This window comes from Lampetra fluviatilis, chromosome 4 (assembly GCF_964198595.1).
Source record: "Lampetra fluviatilis chromosome 4, kcLamFluv1.1, whole genome shotgun sequence".
NCBI classification, from domain to species: Eukaryota; Metazoa; Chordata; class Hyperoartia; order Petromyzontiformes; family Petromyzontidae; genus Lampetra; species Lampetra fluviatilis.
In genome coordinates, this window is record NC_136278.1 from 20,223,446 (window position 1) to 20,250,327 (window position 26,882).

At 51.6% G+C, this 26,882-nt stretch overlaps 1 long non-coding RNA gene across 2 annotated transcripts in view; it reads right to left on the minus strand.

Moving 5' to 3' along the window:
- Window positions 1–16,529, minus strand: part of LOC144931322 (uncharacterized) — a 73,087-nt gene extending 56,558 nt beyond the window's left edge. For both annotated transcript variants that reach the window (XR_013636560.1, XR_013636559.1), the window contains exon 1: window positions 16,491–16,529. This is a non-coding gene — a long non-coding RNA (uncharacterized LOC144931322). The remainder of the gene's footprint in view (window positions 1–16,490) is intronic.
- Window positions 16,530–26,882: the final 10,353 nt, after the last annotated feature.

Genomic DNA, 26,882 nt, shown 5'->3' on the forward strand with positions numbered 1-26,882 from the left:
CCATTTTTAACTCCCAAAGAAGTCCATGGGATTTTCGGTTCGCCTTACCTTGTACTCCGTGTCAAGGCCTCTGTTCCTGGGGTGATCGGGTTTCTGCCAGTGTACGCCCAGATTATGGTCACGCTTTCCCTTTAGTAATAAGACAATCGGAGTATTTAGAGCTGTTTAATTCTGTATTGAAAACGCACCTCTTTAAACTGACCTTTACGCCCGAGTTCTGGCTGTGTATACCCTACAAGTTATGTTTATTTTCCTGCTCTCTATAAACGGTGGCGCATTGGGATCTATGGATGAAATACGCCAGTTTAAAAATGTTAATTATTATTCTTATTTGCAAGAACATTGTGTAGTAATCATAAACCGGCTCACTAAATTCAGCCATGTGTAGGGGTGTTTGAGAGAGAGCCTGTTATGCATGGCAGCTTATGGCAAACAAACACAGTGGGCAGGTATACGTGAGTGCACGGGGAGGTGCTCTCTACGACGTCCGCGCCAGGCACCCCGGGGGGGCTGATTCGGAGTTATGATCCCCCGGGGCCCCACCCCTCAAGGGGGGGGTTGGGTATAAAAGGGGATGTGTCGGAGGGCTCGAGGGGAATGTTAAGCTAACCAGTGAAGACTGAAGACGTCTTAGCTAGAGCCCTGGACTCCCCTGGTTCGCCGTCCTTATCAGGGCCGAACAGGACCGAGCCAGCGGCATGGTCCCGAGATCCAGAGCCGGTGCTCCTGTCAGAGCTGGTCTGGGATTCAGGGTACCGGGCCCGACTTACCATTGTCGGGCCAGATAGCCTCCCCTAGCCCGTTAGTGGAGGACTAGGAGGCAGGCTAGGAGTAGCTAGCGCGTGTATCCCCAGCTAGCCGGGTGAGGGGGCCGATACCCCCTCTAGTGTTGTATGCCACAACCGTGCTGTGTGAAATAAACCCGTGTGCCTCCAACTCCGGCGTCCAAGAGTCGTGAACTCTACTACATCTGGTGTCAGAAGTAAAGATCTACGAACATGGACACGCGCCAGACAGCTCGAGTCAGGGTACCGGAGGGGGAGGACACCGTTGCAGTCGGGGAGCCCGGGACGGCTGAAGAAAGCACAGAGCAGTCGGGGCCGGATGCGTCCACACCGCAGCAACAGGAGAATGGGGAGCCGTCGACAGAGGGGCTGAGGCAGGCGCACGCTAAGCTGGCGGAACTGCTGTACGCCGCTGCCACCATGCTGGACCACATCACACAGCTGGGGGCTGCTGGACCGCCACGGGGCGAGGGCAGCGGACGACCACAGCGCCTTCCCGCCATTTCGACGGAGCACCACTTTGAAAATCCCGCCATCGCCGCGGCTGCTGTTGAGGGCGTGGCCGGTCTGAGCATCGCGTCCAACGGCGGCCGTACAGTACCTGCCGCGTCATCACCAACGGACGGAACGTCACCACGGGTGCGACCGGCGATGCCATCGGTTGTTCGCGCCGAGGCAGAGCCGGGTGAGGGGGACGAGGGAGTGCGACCTTCCGCGGCAGCCGCTGCGTTACATCAGCGACTACCTCCACTCAAAGAATTTGTGGGCGAGGAAGGCGACTGGGGCGGCTTCCAGTGGCGCTTCCTCGCTCACCAGGAGATGGCGCAGTGGACGGACGCCGAGGCTCTCCGCGCGCTGCCGGCACTCCTCGACAGCGACGCCCTCGCCACTCTAACATCGGCACCGAAGGAGAGGCGCTCCACGCTGCAGACGGCGATGCAGCTGCTGGCTGCAGTCTACGGTCCGCCGTCGGACTGTCGGCAACTCTTTTACGATCGCCAGCGGGGGGCAAAGGAGTCGCCCCTGGCGTACCGCACAAGCCTCCTGGCACTGGTGAAGGCGGCCTTTCCACGGATGGACCACGAAGGTATCGACGCCATGGTTACGGAGAAGATACTCCTGCTGGCGGACGACTTGGATATCGTCATCGTCGCACAGGACGACGCGGAGATGTGCTCCCTCCAAGCGGCACGACTCCTCCACGCAAACCTGCTCTCGCAACGACGGAAGGCCAGCAAGGCGGCAAGCGGGCGTGCCGTGGCTGCAGCCACCCTCCCGGCGGAAGAGATTTGCGCCATCGACCATCAACGGCAGCAGGGAGCAGGAGTACGGGCGGACCGGGGCGCTTCGAGCCATCTCGACCCTCCATCGTCGTTGCCAGCGCTCCCGCGCTGTTACAACTGCGGCATCCGGGGCCATGTCGCCTCGGGGTGCCGCTTTCCTCGGCAGCGCGGGACGACACCTCGACGGGACGCCAGCCCTCTTCCCAAGCTCCATCATCATAACCCGGCGAGTCGCGGCACCCCTCATGTTTGGCCCACACACACGCCCGTCACACACTCAAACACCGCGGCGAATGGGGGGTCGATATCGCGCACCATCGCACCAACATGCACCACTCTGGGTACTCATATCGAACCCAGCCAGTGGTCCGTGTTGGCCCATCGCGTTGTAGCCGCATCGTCGGGGTCGTCTGCCGTTGTGGGGCACATCGACGGGGTTGAGGTGCGCATCCTGGTCGATACGGGAGCATCAGCGACCATTATTTCGGAATTAATTTACAATATTCTCCCTGTCCAGAGCCGTCCTTTGATGCCTGTTAACGTGCCATTCTATGCTGCTAATGGGGGCTCACTTGGCATCATTGGACAAATTCGAGCCCAAATTTGTGTCGGGGATATTAAATTGTCTGGGCCGATTTTTGTTTCCTCCTCGCTGGCGGTTCCGTGCCTGATGGGGACGGACTTCCTGGCCAATATGCCGATTAGGATATTAATCGACCAGGGATGCATTGAGTTCCCATCGGGCCGACGCATGGCGTTTCTACCATCCCCCGTTACGAGTCGGACGGCGTTCGCGACGGTGCCGGCGTTCGTAGATAGAACGGTGCGCGTTCCTCCGGGGGCACAAATGTTGATTCCTTTGAAACTTCGGCGGCCCTTCGCTAAGGGCATTGGGGCCCAGGGGGTTCTGCTGGGGCCGTCTAGGGCCGGGGTTAGTGGACCTCATTTACTTCCGGCCCAGACCATAGTAAGAGGGGACGGAGACCCCTTCATCGCGGTCCTCAATGTGGGCTCGCAGACGGTGGTGGTCCCACAGGGGACCGTGCTTGCTCACGCAACGCCGGTGCCCTGTGAGGAACCCGTCGCGAATCGCATGAGCGCTGTCCCTGCGCCGCGACCACATTCGGACAGCGATGAAGGGTGGCTCGAGGCGCTTTGTGCGGGATCGACGGACCTGTCAAATTCAGAGCATCAACAGCTTAAAACACTACTGCGGGAATTTTCCGACGTTTTCAGTCGGGACAAATACGATTTGGTCTGCACTCATCTGCTGCATCACCATATTGAAACGGGTGACAGCGAGCCAATACGCCAGAATGCTTTTCGGTTAAGTCCCGCCGAAAAGGACCATGTCAAATCGGCTGTTGATGACATGTTAGCCGCCGACATCATTTCTCCTTCCAACAGCCCTTGGGGAGCGCCGATCGTCCTAGTTAAGAAACAGGACGGCTCGTTGCGGTTTTGCGTTGATTTTCGGCGCCTTAACAAAATTTCGGTGGCCGACGCATACCCGCTCCCACGGATGGACGAATCGCTTGACGCCTTGGCGGGAGCGCGATTCTTCTCCACATTGGATTTACTTTCGGGATTCTGGCAGCTTCCTCTGGACGATGATTCAAAGCCTAAAACTGCTTTCCGTACACCGCACGGCCTGTTCCAATTCAACCGGTTGCCGATGGGACTCCACTCAGCGCCGGCAACTTTCCAGCGTTTGATGGAATTAGTTTTGGCTGGATTGCAATGGGACTCGTGCTTGATTTATTTGGATGACGTTATCGTCTTTAGTAAAACATTTGACGAACATCTCCAGAGGTTGCGGGCGGTTTTCCAAAAGATGCGGGCTGCTAATTTGAAATTCAAACCCCAAAAATGTCATCTGTTACGCGAATCGGTGCGTTATTTGGGACACATCGTGGGACGCTCAGGTATTGCTACCGATCCCGCCAAAACGCAGTGCGTCAGCTCCTGGCCGACTCCAACCTCGGTGGGAGAGGTCAGGAGTTTCATTGGCTTCGCGTCCTATTACCGACGGTTTGTCGCAGATTTTGCGACGATTGCGAAACCCCTACACGCTTTAACGTCAAAAGGGGTTCGGTTCCACTAGGGACAGGAGGAGGAGGCTGCTTTCCGCTCCCTTGGGGACGCTCTGGTGAAAGCTCCTCCCTTGGTTTACCCCGATTTTTCTAAGCCCTTTTTGCTTGACGATGCGAGCAACACGGGTATTGGGGGCGTGCTTTCCCAGGTGGTTGATGGCGTGGAATGGGTGGTCGCGTACGGTAGTCGGGTGTTGTCTCCTGCGGAGCAAAGATATTGTGTCACCCATCGGGAACTGTTGGCAATTGTCTATTTCATCCAACAGTATCGCCCATATCTGTACGGTCGGCATTTCACCGTCCGCACAGATCATGCGACACTCCAGTACGCCCTGCGAGTTCAACAACCATCGGGACAATTGTCTCGATGGTTGGAGATTCTCCAGGACTTTGATTTTGAAACCACCTACCGTAAGGGCGTTCGCCACACCAATGCGGACGCTCTGTCGCGCATGCCAACCACCTCCGAATGTGCATGCCTCCTGGGGTCTGGACGTTGCAGGCCTCCGGGGGACATATCGGTTCCGGTCTTGGCGGACGCCGACGACGACAAAAGATTGATTACTAATTCGATCGCACAACAGGGAAAAGATTCCCTGTTGGGGTTGCCCATCACTGAATGGGGGCGCCTCCAGATGGAGGATACCTCCCTCCTCGGGTGGCGTCGTCGCGTCGGCGGTGCTGCGCGGGGGAGGGGTGATGCCGACGCATGGGAGATGGTGCAAGGTCTGCTGATGCATTGGGACGGGAAATCCCATCGACACCGGCTGGTGGTCCCTTCTGGGTTGCGGGGCAAGGTGGTGTGGGCCGCTCATGAGCGCCTCCTACACCTGGGGACCCAAAAGACCCTCGCCTTGCTCCAACTTTATTTTTTTTGGCCAGGCATGACGAGGGATGTCGGGGATTTATTGGGGTCATGCCCTCGGTGCGCGCAACGAAAACCGCCAGCACGGGAGTCTAACCCACCCTTGCAATCAATCAAAGTGTCCAGAGTAAACGAGCTTGTCGCGCTGGATATCTTGGGCCCATTCCCCGCCACCCCCAGGGGCAATAGATATTTGTTGACTGGTGTGGAGTATTTTACGCGCTGGCCTATGGCCTGGCCCCTTGCCAACCAGTCAGCAGCAGCTATCGTGGAGGCCTTTGTTCAGGGATACGTCCTGGACAAAGGTGCTCCGGAGCGGCTGCTGACCGACCAGGGCAAACATTTTTCCGGCAAACTACTCCAACAAGTCTGTGAGCTCCTGGGCACGAAAAAAATTCGTACCTCCCCGTATCACCCGCAAACTGACGGGATGGTCGAGCGTCTGCATCGAACCATCACGTCAATGTTGTCACAGCAGGTTTCGGACTCACAGACCGATTGGGACCTGCAAATTCAAGGGGTCTTGGCGGCATACCGGATGGCCCCCCATGCAGCTACGGGATTTTCCCCCTTCTACCTCATGTACGGCCGCGAACCTGACCCGCCTGTTCGTGCCCAACTGCAGATCCCCGCGCCGCAGGGTAAAACTAAATTGGCTGACCATGTAAAATTTAATCTGGCCAAATTGACAGAGGCACGGGATGCTGCCATGCAAAACTCTGACCTCCGTCAGAAAGCGAATGAGCGGCTCAGACTGGGTCGGGCGCACATGCTGCAGTGGAAGCCGGGGGACAAGGCATGGCTGCACTGTCCCCAGGTGCCACTTGCAACCTCCTCTAAGCTGGTGCGGCCGTGGTGGGGCCCTGTGGAGGTGGTCGAGGTTTTGCGACCGCAGTGCGTGCGCATCAAATGGGGGAAGCGGCGGTGGTTCGTGCACCCCTCTAGATTAAAACCCTTCGTTGCGGTACACATCCCCACTTCACACACGCGTGGCCAAACATGTGGGGGGTCGACCGACTCACTGGGTCCGTCTCCGTCACTCTCACCTAATGCCTTGCCGGCTGTGCCACCTCCAGGTGCATCAGGAGTGACGGGCTCACGCGTGATCACCCCTCCTGGGGATGCCAAGGGTCACGCGGCGTCGGATGAGGACTCACTCCGAGACGGACAGTTGCCACCTGATGGTCCGCCACCCGGGGTTACCGCGTGTGAGGGGCCCGCTGCAAGGACGCGCGCTAAAATGCGCAGACTGTTGTGAGGCCGGAAGATGTGTACATAGGTTGTGTTCATTGTGTGTTGTGTGGGTGGTGTGTTCCCTGCTCATTGGATGTACATATGTTGGGTTCGCCATGTGTTGTGTGTGTGGTGGGTTCCCTGCAAATTGTATATAGGCTGTTTTTACGGAATTCGTATTTATTCGGGGGGGGGTGCGTCGGGTTGTTATCTCTTCTCGCTGTTGCGTTCTTGTTGTGTTCTTGTTTTTGTTCTTGTTATTGTTGAAAAATAGTGAGGCACACGCGCGGTCAGGGGGTAAATGCGCTTTTATTGTCATTTTTTTTGTATGTTGGCAGCCGGGACGGCTGCAAGCTATGCGGGGGGGGGGGGGGTGATGTAGGGGTGTTAGAGAGAGAGCCCGTTATGCATGGCAGCTTATGGCAAACAAACACAGTGGGCGGGGCTACGTGAGTGCACGGGGAGGTGCTCTCTACGACGTCCGCGCCAGGCACCCCGGGGGGGCTGATTCGGAGTTATGATCCCCCGGGGCCCCACCCATCAAGGGGGGGGTTGGGTATAAAAGGGGATGTGTCGGAGGGCTCGAGGGGAATGTTAAGCTAACCAGTGAAGACTGAAGACGTCTTAGCTAGAGCCCTGGACTCCCCTGGTTCGCCGTCCTTATCAGGGCCGAACAGGACCGAGCCAGCGGCGTGGTCCCGAGATCCAGAGCCGGTGCTCCTGTCAGAGCTGGTCTGGGATTCAGGGTACCGGGCCCGACTTACCAGTGTCGGGCCAGATAGCCTCCCCTAGCCCGTTAGTGGAGGACTAGGAGGCAGGCTAGGAGTAGCTAGCGCGTGTATCCCCAGCTAGCCGGGTGAGGGGGCCGATACCCCCTCTAGTGTTGTATGCCACAACCGTGCTGTGTGAAATAAACCCGTGTGCCTCCAACTCCGGCGTCCAAGAGTCGTGAACTCTACTACACATGTGTAATACCGTTGAGGACTCTTGGACACCCGGGGTTGAGGCACACGTATTTATTCCGCAACAGTTGTCACAACCGCGGACATACAATACTGGAGGGGGTATCGGCCCCCTCACCCGGCTAGCTGGAAATACACTGCTAGCTATCTCTGACCTACCTCCTAGTCCTCCACTAACGGGCTAGGGGAGGCTGTCTGGCCCGACACTGGTAAGTCGGGCTACGGTACCCGGAGTCCCAGAGCACTAGCTCTGGTTCTCGGGACCACGCCGCTGGCTCGGTCCTGCGCGGCCCTGACAAGGGCGGCGTCCCAGGGGAGTCCAGGGCTCTAGCTTGACGATCTTCGGTCTTCACTGGTTTAGCTTTAACATTCTGCCCCCAGCCCTCTGACACATCCCCCTTTATACTCAACCCCCGCTGAGGGGTGGGGCCCCGGGCTGCCTGGTGCGGACGTCGTTGAGAGCACCCCCCCCCGTGCACTCACGTAGCCCCGCCCACTGTGTTTGTTTCCCATAAGCTGCCATGCATAACGGCTCTCTCTCTAACACCCCTACACATGTACTATTTTAACCATTTCGACAACTAATTTGTACAACGTAGTAAAGAGCGCAATCCAAAATTACGCAAGTTCATTTCCCGGTCGAATCGTCGACTTATGATTTCTCCAGGGTGGATAAAATAATCGCCGCTTCATGGGAGTCAACATACAATAAAAGCGCATTTACCCCCTGACCGCGCGTGTGCCTCACTATTTTTCAACAATAACAAGAACAACACAACAAGAACGCAACAGCAAGAAGAGAAAACAACCCGACGCACCCCCCCGATTATATACGAATTCCGTAAAAACAGTCTATACACAATTTGCAGGGAACCCACCACACACACAACACGCAATGAACACAACCTATGTACACATCTTCCGGCCTCACAACAGTCTGATCATTTTAGCGCGTGTCCGTGCAGCGGGCCCCTCACACGGGGTAACCCCGGGTGGTGGACCGTCAGGTGGCAACTGTCCGTCTCGGAGTGAGTCCTCATCCGACGCCGCGTGACCCTTGGCATCCCCAGGAGGGGTGATTGGGCGTGAGCCCATCATTCCTGATGCACCTGGAGGTGGCACAGCCGGCAAGGCATTAGGTGAGCGCGACGGAGACGGACCCAGTGAGTCGGCCGACCCCCCACATGTTTGGCCATGCGTGTGTGAAGTGGGGATGTGTACCGCAACGAAGGGTTTTAATCTAGAGGGGTGGACTAACCACCGCCGCTTCCCCCATTTGATGCGCACGCACTGCGGTCGCAAAACCTCGACCACCTCCACAGGGCCCCGCCACGGCCGCACCAGCTTAGAGGAGGTTGCGAGTGGCACCTGGGGACAGTGCAGCCATGCCTTGTCCCCCGGCTTCCACTGCAGCATGTGCGCCCGACCCAGTCTGAGCCGCTCATTCGCTTCCTGACGGAGGTCAGAGTTTTGCATGGCAGCATCCCGTGCCTCTGTCAATTTGGCCAAATTAAATTTTACATGGTCAGCCAATTTAGTTTTTCCCTGAGGCGCGGGGATCTGCAGCTGGGCATGAACAGGCGGGTCAGGTTCGCGGCCGTACATGAGGTAGAAGGGTGAAAATCCCGTAGCTGCGTGGGGGGCCATCCGGTACGCCGCCAATACCCCTTGAATTTGCAAGTCCCAATCGGTCTGTGAGTCCGACACCTGCTGTGACAACATTGACGCGATGGTCCGATGCAGACGCTCGACCATCCCGTCAGTCTGCGGGTGATACGGGGAGGTACGAATTTTCTTCATGCCCAGGAGCTCACAGACTTCTTTGAGCAATTTACAGGAACATTTTTTGCCCTGGTCGGTCAGCAGCCGCTCCGGAGCACCTTTGTCCAGGACATAACCCTGAACAAAGGCCTCCACGATGGCTGCTGCCGACTGGTTGGCAAGGGGCCAGGCCATAGGCCAGCGTGTAAAATACTCCACACCAGTTAACAAATATCTATTGCCCCTGGGTGTGGCGGGGAATGGGCCCAAAATATCCAGCGCGACGAGTTCGTTAACTCTGGACACTTTGATTGACTGCAAGGGTGGGTTAGACACACGTGCTGGCGGTTTTCGTTGCGCGCACCGAGGGCATGACCCCAGTAAATCCCCGACATCCTTCGTCATGCCTGGCCAAAAATAATCGAGTTGGAGTAAGGCGAGGGTCTTTTGGGTCCCCAGGTGTAGGAGGCGCTCATGTGCGGCCCACACCGCCTTGCCCCGCAACCCCGAAGGGACCACCAGCCGATGTCGATGGGATTTTCCGTCCCAGTGCATCAGCAGACCATGCACCAATTCCCATGCGTCGGCATCACCCCTGCCCTGCCCAGCACAGCCGACGCGACGATGCAACCCGAGGAGAGAGGTATCCTCCATCTGGAGGCGCCCCCATTCATTGACGGGCATCCCCAAAAGGGAATCTTTTCCCTGTTGTGCGATTGAATTTGGAACCAATGTTTCGTCGTGGCCGGCGGCCGCCAGGACCAGAACCAGTATGTCCCCTGCTGGCCTGCAACGTCCCGACCCCAGGAGGCATGCACATTCGGAGGTGGTTGGCATGCGCGACAGAGCGTCAGCATTTGTGTGGCGAACGCCCTTACAGTAGGTGGTTTCAAAATCAAAATCCTGGAGGATCTCCAACCATCGGGACAATTGTCCCGATGGCTGTTGAACTCGCAGGGCGTACTGCAGTGCCGCATGATCTGTGCGGACGGTGAAATGCCGACCGTACAGATATGGGCGATACTGTTGGATGAAATAGACAATTGCCAACAGTTCCCGACGGGTGACACAATATCTTTGCTCCGCCGGAGACAACACCCGACTGCCGTACGCAACCACCCGTTCCACGCCATCAACCACCTGGGAAAGCACGCCCCCAATACCTGTGTTGCTCGCATCGGTGTCGAGCAAAAAAGGCTTAGAAAAATCGGGGTAACTCAAGGGAGGAGCTTTTACCAGGGCGTCCCGAAGGGAGCAGAAAGCAGCCTCCTCCTCCTGACCCCAGTGGAACCGAACCCCTTTTGATGTTAAAGCGTGTAGGGGTTTCGCAATCGTCGCAAAATCTGCGACGAAACGTCGGTAATACGACGCGAAGCCAATAAAACTCCTGACCTCTCCCACCGAGGTGGGAGTCGGCCAGGAGCTGACGCACTGCGTTTTGGCGGGATCGGTAGCAATACCTGAGCGCCCCACGATGTATCCCAAATAACGCACCGAATCGCGTAACAGATGACATTTTTGGGGTTTGAATTTCAAATTAGCAGCCCGCATCTTTAGGAAAACCGCCCGCAACCTCTGGAGATGTTCGTCAAAAGTTTTACTAAAGACGATAACGTCATCCAAATAAATCAGGCACGAATCCCATTGCAATTCAGCCAAAACCAATTCCATCAAACGCTGGAAAGTTGCCGGCGCTGAGTGGAGTCCCATCGGCAACCGGTTGAATTGGAACAAGCCGTGCGGTGTACGGAAAGCAGTTTTAGGCTTTGAATCATCGTCCAGAGGAAGCTGCCAGAATCCCGAAAGTAAATCCAATGTGGAGAAGAATCACGCTCCCGCCAAGGCGTCCAGCGATTCGTCCATCCGTGGGAGCGGGTATGCGTCGGCAACCGAAATTTTGTTAAGGCGCCGAAAATCAACGCAAAACCGCAACGAGCCGTCCTGCTTTTTAACCAGGACGATCGGCGCTCCCCAAGGGCTGGTGGAAGGAGAAATGATGTCGGCGGCTAACATGTCATCAATAGCCGATTTGACATGGTCCTTTTCGGCGGGACTTAACCGAAACGGATTCTGGCGTATTGGCGCGCTGTCACCCGTATCAATATGGTGACGCAGCAGATGAGTGCAACCCAAATCGTATTTGTCCCGACTGAAAACGTCGGAAAATTCCCGCAGTAGCATTTTAAGCTGTTGACGCTCTGAATTTGACAGGTCCGTCGATCCCGCACAAAGCGCCTCGAGCCACCCTTCATCTCTGTCCGAATGTGGTCGTGGCGCAGGGACAGCACTCACGTGATTCGCGACGGGTTCCTCACAGGGCACCGGCGTCGCGTGAGCAAGCACGGTCCCCTGCGGGACCACCACCGTCTGCGAGCCCACATTGAGGACCGCGATGAAGGGGTCTCCGTCCCCTCTTACTATGGTCTGGGCCGGAAGTAAATGAGGTCCACTAACCCCGGCCCTAGATGGCCTCAGCAGAACCCCTTGGGCCCCAATGCCCTTAGCGAAGGGCCGCCGAAGTTTCAAAGGAACCAACATTTGTGCCCCCGGAGGAACGCGCACCGTTCTATCTACAAACGCCGGCACCGTTGCGAACGCCGTCCGACTCGTACCGGAGGATGGCAGAAACGCCATGCGTCGGCCCGACGGGAGCTCAATGCATCCCTGGTCGATTAATATCCTAATCGGCATTTTGGCCAGGAAGTCCGTCCCCAGCAGGCACGGAACCGCCAGCGAGGAGGAAACAAAAATCGGCCCAGACAATTTAATATCCCCGATACAAATTAGGGCTCGAATCTGTCCGATGATGCCAAGTGAGCCCCCGTTAGCAGCAAATAATGGCACGTTAACAGGCATTAAAGGACGGCTCTGGGCAGGGAGAATATTGTAAATTAACTCCGAAATAATTGTCGCCGATGCTCCCGTATCGACCAGGATGCGCACCTCGACCCCGTCGATGTGCCCCACAACGGCCGACGACCCCGACGACGCGGCTACAACACGATGGGCCAACACGGACCACTGGCTGGGTTCAATCTGAGTACCCAGAGCGGTGCGTGTTGGTGCGATGGTGCGCGATATTGGCCCCCCAATCGGTGCGGTGTATGAGTGTGTGGCGGGTGTGTGCGTGGGCCAAACATGTGAGGTGCCGTGACTCGCCGGGTTATGATGATGGAGCTTGGGAAGAGGGCCGGCGTCCCGTCGAGGTGTCGTCCTGCGCTGCCGAGGAGAGCGGCACCCCGAGGCGACATGGCCCCAGATGCCGCAGTTGTAGCAGCGCGGGAGCGCTGGTGACGACGACGGATGATCGGGATGGCTCGAGCCGCCCCGGTCCGCCCGTACTCCCGCTCCCTGCCGCCGTTGATGGTCGATGGCGCAGATCTCCTCCGCCGGGAGGGTGGCTGCGGCCACGGTACGCCCGCTCGCCGCCTTGCTGGCCTTGCGTCGTTGCGCGAGCAGGTTTGCGTGGAGGAGTCGTGCTGCTTGGAGGGAGCACATCTCCGCGTCGTCCTGTGCGACGATGATGATCTCCAAGTCGTCCGCCAGCAGGAGTATCTTCTCTGTAACCATGGCGTCGACACCTTCGTTGTCCATCCGTGGAAAGGCCGCCTTTGCCAGTGCCAGGAGGCTTGTGCGGTATGCCAGAGGCGACTCCTTTGCCCCCCGCTGGCGATCGTAGAAGAGTTGGCGACAGTCTGACGGTGGACCGATGTTAAAGTGGCGAGGGCGTCGCTGTCGAGGAGTGCTGGCAGCGCGCGGAGAGCCTCGGCGTCCGTCCACTGCGCCATCTCCTGGTGAGCGAGGAAGCGCTGCTGGAAGCCGCCCCAGTCGCCTTCCTCGCCCACAAATTCTTTGAGTGGAGGCAGTTGCTGATGTAGCGCAGCGGCTGCCGCAGAAGGTCGCCCTTCCTCGTCCCCCTCACCCAGCTCTGCTTCGGCGCGCACGACCGATGGCATCGCCGGTCGCACCCGTGGTGACGTCCCGTCCGTTGGCGATTACGCGGCAGGTACTGTATGCCCGCCGTTGGACGCGATGCTCAGGCCGGCCACGCCCTCAACTGCAGCTGCGGTGATGGCGGGATTTTCAAATTGGTGTTCCGCCGAAATGGCGGGAAGGCGCTGTGGTCGTTGGCTTTCGTCGCCCCGTGGCGGTCCAGCAGCCCCCAGCTGAGTGATGTGGTCCAGCATGCTGGCAGCGGCGTGCAGCAGCTCCATCAGCTTGGCGTGCGCCTGCCTCAGCCCCTCTGCCGACACCTCTCCACCCTCCTGTTGCTGCGGCGTAGCCGTATCTGGCCCCGACTGCTCCGTGCTCTCTTCACCCGTCCCGGGCTCTCCGACTGCAGCGGTGTCCTCCGCCCCCGGTATCCTGGCCCGAGCTGACCGGCGCGTGTCCATGTTCATAGATTTTTACTTCTGACACCAGATGTAATACCGTTGAGGACTCTTGGACACCCGGGGTTGAGGCACACGTATTTATTCCGCAACAGTTGTCACAACCGCGGACATACAATACTGGAGGGGGTATCAGCCCCCTCACCCGGCTAGCTGGGAATACACTGCTAGCTATCTCTGACCTACCTCCTAGTCCTCCACTAACGGGCTAGGGGAGGCTGTCTGGCCCGACACTGGTAAGTTGGGCTACGGTACCCGGAGTCCCAGAGCACTAGCTCTGGTTCTCGGGACCACGCCGCTGGCTCGGTCCTGCGCGGCCCTGACAAGGGCGGCGTCCCAGGGGAGTCCAGGGCTCTAGCTAGACGATCTTCGGTCTTCACTGGTTTAGCTTTAACATTCTGCCCCGAGCCCTCTGACACATCCCCCTTTATACTCAACCCCCGCTGAGAAGTGGGGCCCCGGGCTGCCTGGTGCGGACGTCGTTGAGAGCACCCCCCCCCGTGCACTCACGTAGCCCCGCCCACTGTGTTTGCTTCCCATAAGCTGCCATGCATAACGGCTCTCTCTCTAACACCCCTACACATGTACTATTTTAACCATTTCGACAACTAATTTGTACAACGTAGTAAAGAGCGCAATCCAAAATTACGCAAGTTCATTTCCCGGTCGAATCGTCGACTTATGATTTCTCCAGGGTGGATAAAATAATCGCCGCTTCATGGGAGTCAGCAGCGGTTGTCCCCTGGAATAAACCCATCCTCACCATGTGAATGTAGAGTTTCTGCCACAGCTATAAAGAGAGCTGACCACTGCTCCACACGCAACTGAGCAGGCGGGACACGGTGTGAGCACTTTTACTTTTGCAGAAATATTCCAACATCAAAGGGTTGCAAGAGGCTAAACACATCAAAGGCTTAAAAGTAATAAAAACCAAAAAACGACACTGCACGATTAGTATTCAAGTGCAACTGTTGAGAACGAAAACACATTAGGAATTTGAGATTGTCAAGCTGACAATGGCACTGCCGGGTCTCTTTGATTTTATCATTGGTATCAGCAGGTAGAGAATTGGACTTCCGTGGCCAGCACCGATTGTTCCTCGGCGCGAGTCTTTCTTTTCGCGAAATGAAGCGGTAACTTTAATCTTCCCTATTTTTGAGCTAACGCGGAGCACGAAGCTTTCGCATACCTCACACTGTTTACTCGCACCCCGGGATTTCACGCGTGGATGGAACAATTCTCAACATCTTTAAACTTCACTCTGGGCGAGGCAAGGCAAAGTGCAGATGTCGCTAAAAGTAAGCTTTAAAAGTTTCAACCAACAGCAGAATGTTGGGGCGATTTCCCCAAGGAGATGTTGACCACATTTCCAGGCACCACTGCAATGCCACAAACATTCCTTGACATTTTGTGACAGGTATGGACTTTTGGAAAAGCCGCGTGAAGTCTCTTCTGCGAGTCACTTCTTCACATCTCAAGAGTGAGCTCCTGCTGGCTGCTGCTGCTGCTGCTGCTCCGGTTCCATGACTCAACTCAACATCGAAGGCCGTGAAAACTCCCAGATCGGGGGGGGGGGGACAGCTCAGCTCGCCATCGCACTATGCGGGTTGGTAAAGTTAGTACCACTTTGTGAGATGTAAACAGTGGTTGCTGGCATATGGGTAAACTCATGCGCGCGCGCACTGCATTGAAATGTGGAGTTTCCACCGGTGGTTTAGATGTCCCACCATGAGCAACTGAGAATGGGAGGCATTGTGACTTTAAAACCAGAGCCCGTCCAGTGGTATGTGTTTGCATTCATATAAACCTTTTCAGATAGACTTGAACATCAAAGGTGAAAAAAAAAATCAAAGCCTTTGGAAGAAAAGTCAAATCAACGAACACCAAATTCATCATTTCAGTAACAACGTGTTACGTAGGGGCTGGCACGAGAGAAATGTGGGATCACCCGCACTGGCTCAAGGCCACAGATGGTAGCGATCACCACGACACTCGTTTGAGCAGATACGCATTGCTATTATGGCTCAAATCAACAAAGCTCTCAGAAAATGCTGGCTGAGGGGGTAGCTCAGTTGGCTGCACGACTCTTGATCGTAATGTTTATCGTCAGCCATGGTCAATCCACTGCTGGATGAAGACCTCCCCAAGTCTCCGTCGCCTCTCATGATCCTTGCATTGTGATGATTCTCTGACGTAATAATGAACTACAAGGTTGTGATGATTAAAATTGCAGCCAGGGTTAACGGAGAGGCTTTGTCGCCATCGTCATCATCCATCCAGGGTTGGTCAAATTCGTACCACATGCCACAGGGAAGTCACCAGTGTGTTGTCCTATGGATATAATTGTCCCCGCCATAGTAAAGTGTGGGCCACGGTGGCGAGATGTTAACTACCTCGCCTGGTATACAGGGGCCGTAAGTTCGATCCCGGCCCAGACGCCTGCTGTATATTTGGAGTTTGCGTGTCTCTCTCCCCGTGGTCGCGTGGATTTTTCTCCGGGTCCTCCGGTTTTTCCCTCCACATTTAGAATCAACATGCGTTTAGAGTCTGTGTTTGCTATACATTTCTACATGATGGTAATCCATATTGCCTTTATTAGGTTATTTTTAATGGGCCCATATGCGAGTGCCGATGCGTCATCATAGCTGGGGCTGCGTGAGCTGGAGGGCTTTGAGCTGCATACGTGCCAACAACAGCATACGCCTCCGAAAGACGCTGAACCCCCAGAAGAAGCCAACATCTCATCAGGCCTTCGCTGCTAAAGTTAACTTCTTCATAGCCTTCATTACAGAGCGGTGAACACGCATACCAATGCACCCACCACCACATCACCACCACCACCACGGAGGTTGAGTGTTAAGATCGGCTCGTAAGCAGGAGCGAGATGGTGAGCATTTTGGGAGCCTCCTCCATCCTGCAGTGAATAGAACGTGACTGATTTTGGTGATACAAGGACTGTAGTTTTGATTTACATTTAAAGTTGTTCAAAACAATTGTACCCTATTTCACAATGATGAACAAAAATGTTCAACAATGTGGGACAGGAAACAACAACTGAAATATTTTTGTACGATGAAGAAAACAAGCGAAATGAAGCATTCAAAGGCAAGGTTGTACCTTCAAAGAAGGCCGAAGATGTGTTGTCTGACCGCCTGCCTCCACTTCCAAAACATCTTCCTCAAATCACAAGATACTGTATAAGATATTGTAGGTATTTGCACGAAGTTTTCACCCAAGCTGATTGAAGTGAGAGGAATTATAAACATTATTCCAACAGAGCAACTCAAGGAAGCAAAAAGAAACAGAGTCATGTGAACAAGTTAACGACAGTAAATATGTATTTGACTTACCTTTGTGAAGGTGGGCTCTCACATAATAAATAGATCAACTATAATTGACTCATTGGTACCACCTGAGACTTCAAAACTTGAGTTGTACCAACATCTTTACATCGATCAAATAAAAGTGAACGATGCAATGATCCTAATTTACTAAATGCGTTATCAGTATATCATCCACTTTTATTATCCACAGACAGAAACTAGTATTGTTAAATACTCGCCACCCCTGGCGGCACGGAATACTGCTCTGTCCCGTCGGATGCATCAACCCAGGCGCTATCGGCAGGGTGGAAAGTTCTCGACCCCTGCGGTGTTCAGGTTGAAGACCGATTTGGCGAGGCTGTGACCGAGGCTCAGTGAGCGTCGGCGTTGCCCCAAACGTACACGGGGAGCAACGGCGGGTGGGGGGGGGGGAGAAGGGTTGTCGATTCATTCGAGAAAATCCCACAAATCGAAGCGGCGGTGTTGCGCTTACGGGTAGCAAAAAATTGTTTTTCTCTCTCCTTCATGCGGCGACGCGTTGCCGAGATAGGCAACCGGTGTGTGTAACGGCAACGAAGGTTATTACGCAGTGCAGTGCTGTTCTCCTGTAACGCCGTGTGCTGTATTCCATGACGCGAATTGGATATAACGCGAGGAATATATTCGGTAACGCTTTTTTTTCATATATATATAACGCTGGATGCGAATTGGACATAACGCGGGTCTCGCTTGGTGAAGTAGAGCATTGGCACTATCAGCGATTCAAGCAAGCCTCACTGCGCCGATGAGACACTGCGTGTTGTAGACCCGGCACAGAGTGTGTTTGAGCACAATGCTTCTCAATTGATGCACTCACAGAATGCCGGGCGGTTGACGAGTTGTCTCGAAATACTTGTTCATGTGGCGAGACAGATACCATGGCTGTCAACCCATACGGTGTATCCCGTATTCCTGTACAGGGAAATTTAGTTTTCAGGTCCAAACGGCGTACAACCATTTCAAAACGGACAAAATAAAATGTTTTATCTATTTGTGTTTCTTCCGTGTGATTGGACTTTGTAGGATGAACGTTGAGATGTATAATGGCACGGGGTGACCAATAAGGTCTGAATTGGTCTATAATAAGGAAGGCACTAATTTTTTTACTTAAAACTTTCGTGACTGCAGGAATTAATATTCTTTGGTTATTTATTTTCCTGATGACGACCGCTTGTGTTGCGATCGAAACGTCGTGGTTTTTATTTTTTTATTTTATTTTTATTACTGAAAGAACTAATAATACGTCTACATTATAGACTGTCAGTACGCTCACTCAGGTTAAGAACCAGGCTACAGTCTACATTATAGACTGACAGTACGCTCACTCAGTTTAATAACCATTGCTACAGTCAACATTACAGACTGCCAATACGCTCACCAGCTTAAAAACCAGGCTACAGTCTACATTATAGACTGCCAGTACGCTCACCGAGGTTAAGAACCAGGCTACAGTCTACATTATAGACTACCAGTACGCTCACCGAGGTTAAGAACCAGGTTACAGTCTACATTATAGACTGCCAGTCCATTCACCCAGCTTAATACCCATTGCTACAGTCTACATTATAGACTACCAGTACACTCACCAAACTTAATAACCAGACTACAGTCTACATTATAGATTGCCAGTACACTCACTCCGATTAAGAACCAGGCTACAGTCTACATTAGTGTTTTTATTTTATTTTATTAATTTTATTATTTTTATTCACTTTATTTGTTATTATATATATTTTTTCTATCTACGTGACTTTACCGAAGTAACCAAAGAATAAGGGAGGCACTCTTAAGGGGTTGACAGGTATGAGATACGCTTAAGTGTTTGTTTATTTATGGACATTCTCCACAATGACGCAAGCGATTGTTTTGAGTTGTGGTAAAATGAAGGAAGGCCGGAGAACGACAGCCAAACGCGTGGTACATTCAGAGGCAGCGTTCTCGCTTGAGAGGGGCCGGATGTGGTTGGTGTCCTGTCGCCACCTCGTGGCCGCAAAGGTTCCACGTTAGCGTTCGACCATCCTGTTTGTCGTTCGTCAACCAATTTCTCTGCGTTCGCGAAATTTTCTCCGTTTTTCCGCGCTCAAGATGACATTTTGAATCGCTGTCAAATCACCACATTCTCGCTCCTGGGAGCCCTGGAGTTCTGCGGTGTTAGAAGGCGACAGATTTCACAACGCACACCACGGCGTACAGCCTTCACCGTGTACAAATAGGTTCCCAACAGGCAGCAGTGAAATCGATGTACAAGGGTGGTCCAGATATGTCTTGTGACCCGCATTGAATTATGTAAAACTTCACATTTGTTTTGTGAGTAAGTTTGTATTTAAAACATAAATGAATTGAACAAAAGAAAAAAAAGTGTTATGGGTCAATTAATTGGGGTCACAAGACATCTGGATCACCCTGTACAGGATGTCTGCATGTTGAACTTATTTCGCAACCGTACGGAGCCAACCGTGCTAATTGGAGGTGCGAAACCAAGTGAGAACAGTTGATCGGTTTCATTCTCGTTAGGACTCATCAGTACAGCATAGTCGTTAATGTTCGCTTGCTGCCATAATCCTCTGGGAGCCCCATATGTATGTATGTATGTTGAAATATTTCGCAACCGTACGTAGCCAATCGTGCTCATCAGAAGTGCGGGGGGAGGACAACAAACTAAACACAAGTAGTTCTAAAGAAAGTAGTTTTCAATAGAGGTGATTTTAAAGTGCATAGCTCCAGTGTCTTCCTAAGGAAGAGCGTTCCAGACGACCGCAGAAGCACACCTGAAAGCGTGACGATGCGGTGACCGATGGAGAGCCAAAAGCTGCTGCGAGGATGACAGAAGTTTGCGTGATGGTTTATGCTCCTTGACGAGATCAACACAGCATAGTATAAGATCAGCAAAGCATTGAATAACAATACAATAAATCATTCACATGCGATGCTGTACATTTTCTTCCAGCCTGCAGTAATGTTTTCCGTCATGATGGGTTTTCTCCTCTTGAACAGATTTGAATTCACGTCGGAGACCGCTCTCATTGGACACGTGGGATATGTCCGTGGAGGACAATGGGCTCGTTTCCACGTCTGATTTTATGCCCGATGTCGACGTCTCTTGAGCAGAGTGTGAATCATATATTAGATGTCTCGCTTGCCAGTCAGACCAAAGCTTCCCATGCTGGTCATTGCAGGTTGGTGGTGAGACGGGGAATCAGTAGTTGTTGAGGTATTTACTCATCATGTTAGCCAGGGCCAGAAATCGAACTGAGTTTGGCATGTGCAATGTGCAAACCTTTGCACGACTGCTCCACCCACACGTAACTTCATGTTCACTCGCGGGACACTCCAAGGCATTGTGGTTTTTCTCCCTACGGTGCTGTGTGGTATTTTACCTCGTGTCGTTTAAAATGCGGCTCGTGTAATTTTATATTTCCTTCAAGATAATGGCATTGTAAGAATGCTCAAATTTGCATTTGCACAAAGGCCCCACGGTTTCATTCAGGACGTAACGCTCTTTGTCAGCGATAGGCATCATTATGGCAGAAGCACGCCTGGGCGACTGAATTCACGGTCCATAATACAAGTGAAAGCAGCGCACGGTTTCCTTACGGTCATTTCAACTTCACTTTCGAGTTTTATCGACGTGGCTCACAAATGTTGTTTCACAATACATAATGCCATGAATTTAAATGCAAGTTGGGGTCGACTCAGCTTCGTGGGAAGCCAATGAACGGCGATTACCCTACATGCATATTCTGTCTCCTGTCATGAGAATGTTCAACTGCCCCATGGCTAGTTGGAGCATGGTAACACTCTGGGCCCAAACACTTTAAACACATCTCCTTGGCAATTTGTCCTCTCTTCGGTAAATTTAGACATCAGTTAGTTAGTTTTTTGCAACAAAACAAATCATGAAAATGAACATTCAAGATGACAAACCTCTTGCCCTTGAGGCTCTGCCCGAATATCAGCTTTGTGAGATGTGGAGGCTGTGCGCAAGAAAACACGCCCTCGGGGGCTCAAACCAAATCCCCCTTTCTAGGAACGATACGGAGCCGCGTATTGTACAGCATTCCAACACGAACCAGCAAGCATTCCAAGCACGCGCATTTCCCGTTGGAACCGCAGTGTGCCGGTACACACGCATCCTGAGAGACATCCGCTAGGGGACAGCACATGCTTGCCACAAATGAACCACAGTACGGTAACCTTGCTGATCTTGTCAAGGAGCAGAAACCATCACGCGAACTCGGGTCATCCTCGCAGCAGCGGCGTTTGGCTATCCGTCGAACAATGACGGTCACTGCATCGCGCTATTTCAGATGCGCTTCTGTGGCCATCTGGAACGCTCTTCCTTACGATATTAGGAAGCTACTGGAACTATGCATCTTAATATGACCTAGATTGAAAACTCATTTCTTTAGAACTGCTTTTGTGCACGGTTGGTCAGGTACGGTGCGAAAAAAGTTCAACATACATGCCTACTCCGACAATAAATATGCGTCGGCGATGCTGCGTTGGCAGAGGTGCACAAGCACAAATATCATTTTTAAAAAAACTATTCAACGCATACATCAACACTGCCTCAAAATGAAAAGTATGTTAGGTGACGTTTCGGGCTATGGCCCTTATTAATGCACTTCTTAACGTACGACCAGGGGCGATTTCCCAAAGCGTCACCTATTATATACACGTTGACTTTTAAGCTTTAGCAGTGTTACTGACGATCGCTATACCTGTGGAGACCACCCCAATGTCTGTCTCGTCAATTGGTCCTCCTCCATCCTGCACACTAAAAGATAAAGATCTTCCGTATAGCCTTAACAGATTGCTCGGGCAAGTGCTGTTAGCGAGCACCAATGAAGGCCGGCACAGCACACGACGGGGTGGGCGGCCAGCAGCACGCCCGGCCGCCTTTGTCTCCCGAGTGGCGATGTTTACACACCACACGAGGTACTCATATTGAGGCCGAGTTGACCTAGGATAAGCCCAGGACCGGTTCCGATAATCGTCATTGGTGTTGGTCGTGAGTGGGAATCAAACTCGGGCCGCCGGGTTCCTATTCGCTTGTTCTTTTCCACAAACGAAGGTTTCAATTAGGGATCGGCCAAACATTTCAAGCAGGACCCTCCTGAAAAATTAGACTGTATTCTTGGGTCTTTCGGTAAAGCTTAAAGCTTTCGGTAAAGTCACGTAGATAGGTTCAAAGAAATCTATCTGCGTGACTTTACCGAAAGACCCAAGAATATAAATTCCTGCAGTCACGAAATCTTTAAGTCAATGAGACTGTAGTTTCACCCAGTACAGATACGTTTTTCCATGTTTTATAAAAGCTGCCTTGTTCCTTTAGCCCGTTCAGTCCTTTCCAAGGCCTCAGTGTAATCCCCGGATGGAAATAACGCGCGTCTGTGAGTTCACGTCGCATCAGCAACTCTTGCGAATTAAACAGTAAATTGTCTACTGCCTGTGCATCATTATTAATGAGGGATGTTACGATTCATTGAATTAAAAAATCAGCCCGACGCTCACGAGATGCATATCACATCGCACGTGTCATCGACTGTTTTTGTATGCTGTTTGTGATTGGTTCCTGGGAACCGTACTACTTCCACTCTAGATTAATCAGGCACCCGCTAGGGTTGAACAAATGTAATTTTGAATTGACTCATGCTGGAATTGAATCAATACATGTCTCGAGGTATGTTGCAATTTGTTCCATTGCAGCATCGGATTAAACCACGTGTTCACACGAAGTAAATTAAACAGCTTGACAATGCATTTTTTTTCTCTCCCCTAAAAAACATCACACGCACGTTGTTATTCCAATCTTCAATGGGAATGGTCAAATGCACTGTTATTGTGTGCATCGGAATCCGAACGTCAATTCGGATTTTTGGAGGCGATTCAATCAAAATGCACGGTAAATCGTCGCATTATGACCAGATCAAATCGCTTTTGCGTAACATTCACACTGTTAAAGATCCAACTGCCTTTATTAAAATGAACACCACGGGTTGTCAATGTACAACAGTATAGTGTGTACGATTTTAACGTGGCTGAGCCACAGCATAAGGGCAGCAATGCTCCTTTCGAACCACTCTGATAATTACACACCGACAACAGCTTTTGTTGTTGTCATTAGCGAAGTGAAATCCTGTCCCTTCAGAAGCCACATTAAGCACCACAGAAGCGCACGAGACGACGCAAGCTTCCAGGCGGTCATTATTTTATTATTACAAATAATGACGGATGATACATCCTTGTCAATACAATTTGCACCACAGCTGCAAACTCCAACATGTACCCTTTGGTTTATCGGGCAAGTAAACATTTTTTCCGTTGTCATTTTTGCACCAAAGGAAACCCATACTCTTCATTATCATCACAAATGCGGTCCAATGGCTTTCAAAATGTCATACAAAAGGACAGACCTGATAAGGTCACAACAGATTTATAAAGACATTACTGTACACGTGATTCGTAAACTCCGTGAGCAGACTCCACCACCAGTCCACTTATGCATCAATGAAATAAATTCTCGTGCGGTATGTGCACGCTTGGAATGACCAAAAAGGTCAAAGCAAGAATGTTGACGAGACCCAATGATTAGTTTGATAACCACAAGCAGCTAGAGCTCATGCATGTTCTATTGCAGCGCAACTGTCAATGACCCTACTTCTGTGCGCATCGACTTGCCAATATGCACTTCCCACACTCCGCGAAGTCTCACTCACACCAACTGCCACCGCAATATGGTCAAGACATCAGTGTCATCTGTTCCACGGTTTTACCCGCTAAAATTATTTTTTTTACACCGCGCAAGAGATTTATTTGAGTGTACGGGGGGGGTTGCACGTTTCGGCATCGTCCAATTTGATGTTATTATCGCATCACAATTAGCATAACAATTTCACTTCCCTTCTGTGCCAGTAGATGTGCGCATATGGATTTTTCCGCAGAGCACAGCTGGCAACGCATGCGTCAATGCGCTCGCTGCAGAGCAAGCACATTGCTATTTATTCTCACGCTCGCGCAAACACACACGCGCGCGCGCGCACACACACACACAAGCGCGCTTGTGCATCACAACACGAGCCAATACCCAGGCACCGCGTGTACACGAACAGGTTTTCAAGTTTTGCTTCTTGCAAATTATACTTATGCAAGGGAACCAGGTAAGGCAGGCAAAGATTAAGCTTCGCTAAGTGCCATGTTCAGAGCCAAGCCGGCCTTACAAACTAAAGCGCCGTACAAAATGTCCCAAAATTAAGAATCATTTGGAAAATAATCCAGTGTTATGGAAAACAGCGACTGATAAAAAAAAAGAATCTCGCGTGACATATGCTACCTCAGTGCAATATTATAGCATCGCGTTAAATTTTACAAAATCAAATCCAGAGCTAGCAACAATTGGTAAAGTTTCCATTGATTCTAAGTCAAAGTGATTTCACGAGCACTGCGCAGCATGAGCCAGTGGTGGAACTGTAACGTTCCTAAGGTTGAGCCCAATCTCTTTACAAACCACCGAGGTGACGAGTTTAATCCGACGATAAAATTTTAGGCGACTCGAATTTCCGTACAAAAGAACGCAGTTGGCAGTGAAGATACCGTTAGAGCTATCAGCTGAAGCCATGTAGCCCGCAGAAAGCCAACTTTTTTTCACGAATAAACAGGTGTATGATCAGTAACCAAAATAAAGTAGCATTTATTTTCATGATCGTGTTTTCTGGAATAACATATCACAAGAACACTTTTAATTTTAAGGGCAAATTAGATCTGTTTTAACTTCAGTTAGTCATTACCCGATAAGTAAATGCCACTGGGTTATGCTGCACCATGCAGGTCTATGGGTTAGTAAACATGTCTCCCTAGTCACACGAGGGCAGGACAATGCTCATCATCTCCACTGCAGCACGGAGCCAGTGGTGGAAATTCTGGAATCTAACGGTAGGTGACAAAACCAGTTATTTCCCGTCAGCATTTAAACCAGCTAATGTGTTTCAGTATATTTTGTTTAACATTTTAAGCTTATTTCACTGTGGTGGTATAGTTTGGCTCAGCGTTGGCAAAATTCTGCTCTTTCATAAGCTCAAAAAATACCGCATCCTTAAAGTATGCGTACAAAACTTATTCATTCACCATAAGACTCCGAGCTCGAGGTGGCTATAATAATAATTAGCCACGAGTTGCAACAGCCTATGTTACTCTCTCCAATTCACGCCAGGGTTGAACCTGAAGGCGCAGTGCCTCCTATGGGGTCTTCCTCCTGTCTTGCAGTCTTCATCAGTATCACTTCAGCCTTGTCTGACAGCATGGAACCCAAGCTGCAATAGAGACATCACAACAAAGAGGCATTCCCAGTTACAGCTAGCAGCGCCATGTCAACATAAAACCATTGTAAACCATTGCAGCTGGTCGTTGTAACGCACGCCTATAGCCCAGCCCTCTTGCAGGCAGGGTAGGTGAACCGTGCGGACTAAAATCCCGTGCTCTGAGAATCCCAAACCCGCTGGGAATGCCAGCTGAGCAGGAGGTAGCAGTAGAGCAAGTGGGTTGCTGACCTGCCTTAATGGACCTGCCTGCATATGGATACATTTTGTTCCAGGGTGCTCCGGATTCCTCACGCATGCAAAGCAACGATCGAAACGAAAAGGAACAAAACACTCCGACGCAGGGGTACGCGCCAGATGAGAAGCGCCGAGACTCATTAAGGCTTTTCTGAATAAATTAATGACATTTACTCAACGTTAACAGTTCGGCATGCCATTATAGCACTCTAGTGATGTCACTCATGCATTTTTCCAACAATGCGGTACCATAGTACACGCCAGCGATGTCGGCACACTTAACTGCAACTTTAAAAGTATTTTTCCTCGACAAAGAAGCACAAGCTTGTGTCAGAGTCCAGGGCACGCTGCTCAGGTAACACTTCCACAATGGCTGCTTGATGTTAAGCTTGCATGACTGCAGGAATTACTCTTTGGTTCTTTCGGTAAAGTCACATAGAAAGAAAAGAAAATAAATAACAGAATACGACGTTTCGATTGCAACACAAGCAGGTGTGACTGCAAGCTCGGAGAGACACATATACAGAGAGACAAACACAGGCACGGAGACACATACACAGAGAAACACACAGAGAGATAAACACACACCTGATGACGGCTGCTTGTGTTGCAATCGAAACGTCGTATTCTATTTTTTTATTTTATTTCTACGTTACTTACCGAAAGAACCAAAGAGTAATGGCTGCTTGTTTTTGGATTGCGTCTCCGCTTAGGAATGCACAGGTAAATCGGATTTCACGCAGTCACACTTAATAAATAAAATAATTCTACAGCTCCGTCCATCTACTGCTCGATGAAGCCCCCCCCCCCACATGTCGTGTTGGTCGAAGGGGGTTGTTTGACCATACGCTGGTCAGTGTCAGTTGGTGAAGAGGGAGGCTCGGACCGGTACAAATGTAACTCGATGGTAGCCATGGTTGGAAATCAAGCTCGGGTCGCTGGGTTAAATATTGCAGTGTGCTAACCATTGCGCCACCATTCCCCCACTTAAGAGATACTTTTGCTGATATAACCCTGTCGTGCTGCATACACCTACACTACGTCCTGCACTGTTCCATGAAAGTTCACACAATATGAGGAAGGCTATTGGTATCTGCTTGACGTCGCACCTCTCCACGATAGCCTGCAGTCCTATCGCACGTTCATGTTTCATTCCTCTAATGCGACCAGTGCTCAGGGCCCGGTTATGCAAACAGGCGTTTACTATGCAGCATAGTATATCGATGCGCACTCATTCCTCGGCACTTAAGGATGGCAACGCACTTAGCCCTATTTATAATGTTGAAAACCAAATGCGCTAGGATTTGCTGTGCAGCTACGCAATTTAGGCACAACAATGAAATGCATTTAACAGCATTAAGTAGTGGTAGAAAAACAGCATGAACACAACAATATTGACACAAGATGACTCTAAACTTACGTGGAATATGCAATTATTATTTGACTAAGTTAGTTGCCTAAGCTTTATTCATATATTTCATACAAGACAGATTTGACATTGTACAGCCTCACCCTGCATCTCTCTGAAACACAAACGTGTGAAAGCCATGTGTTCAGATGAGAAAGGAGATGTACACCGAGAAAGCGGTGAAGTG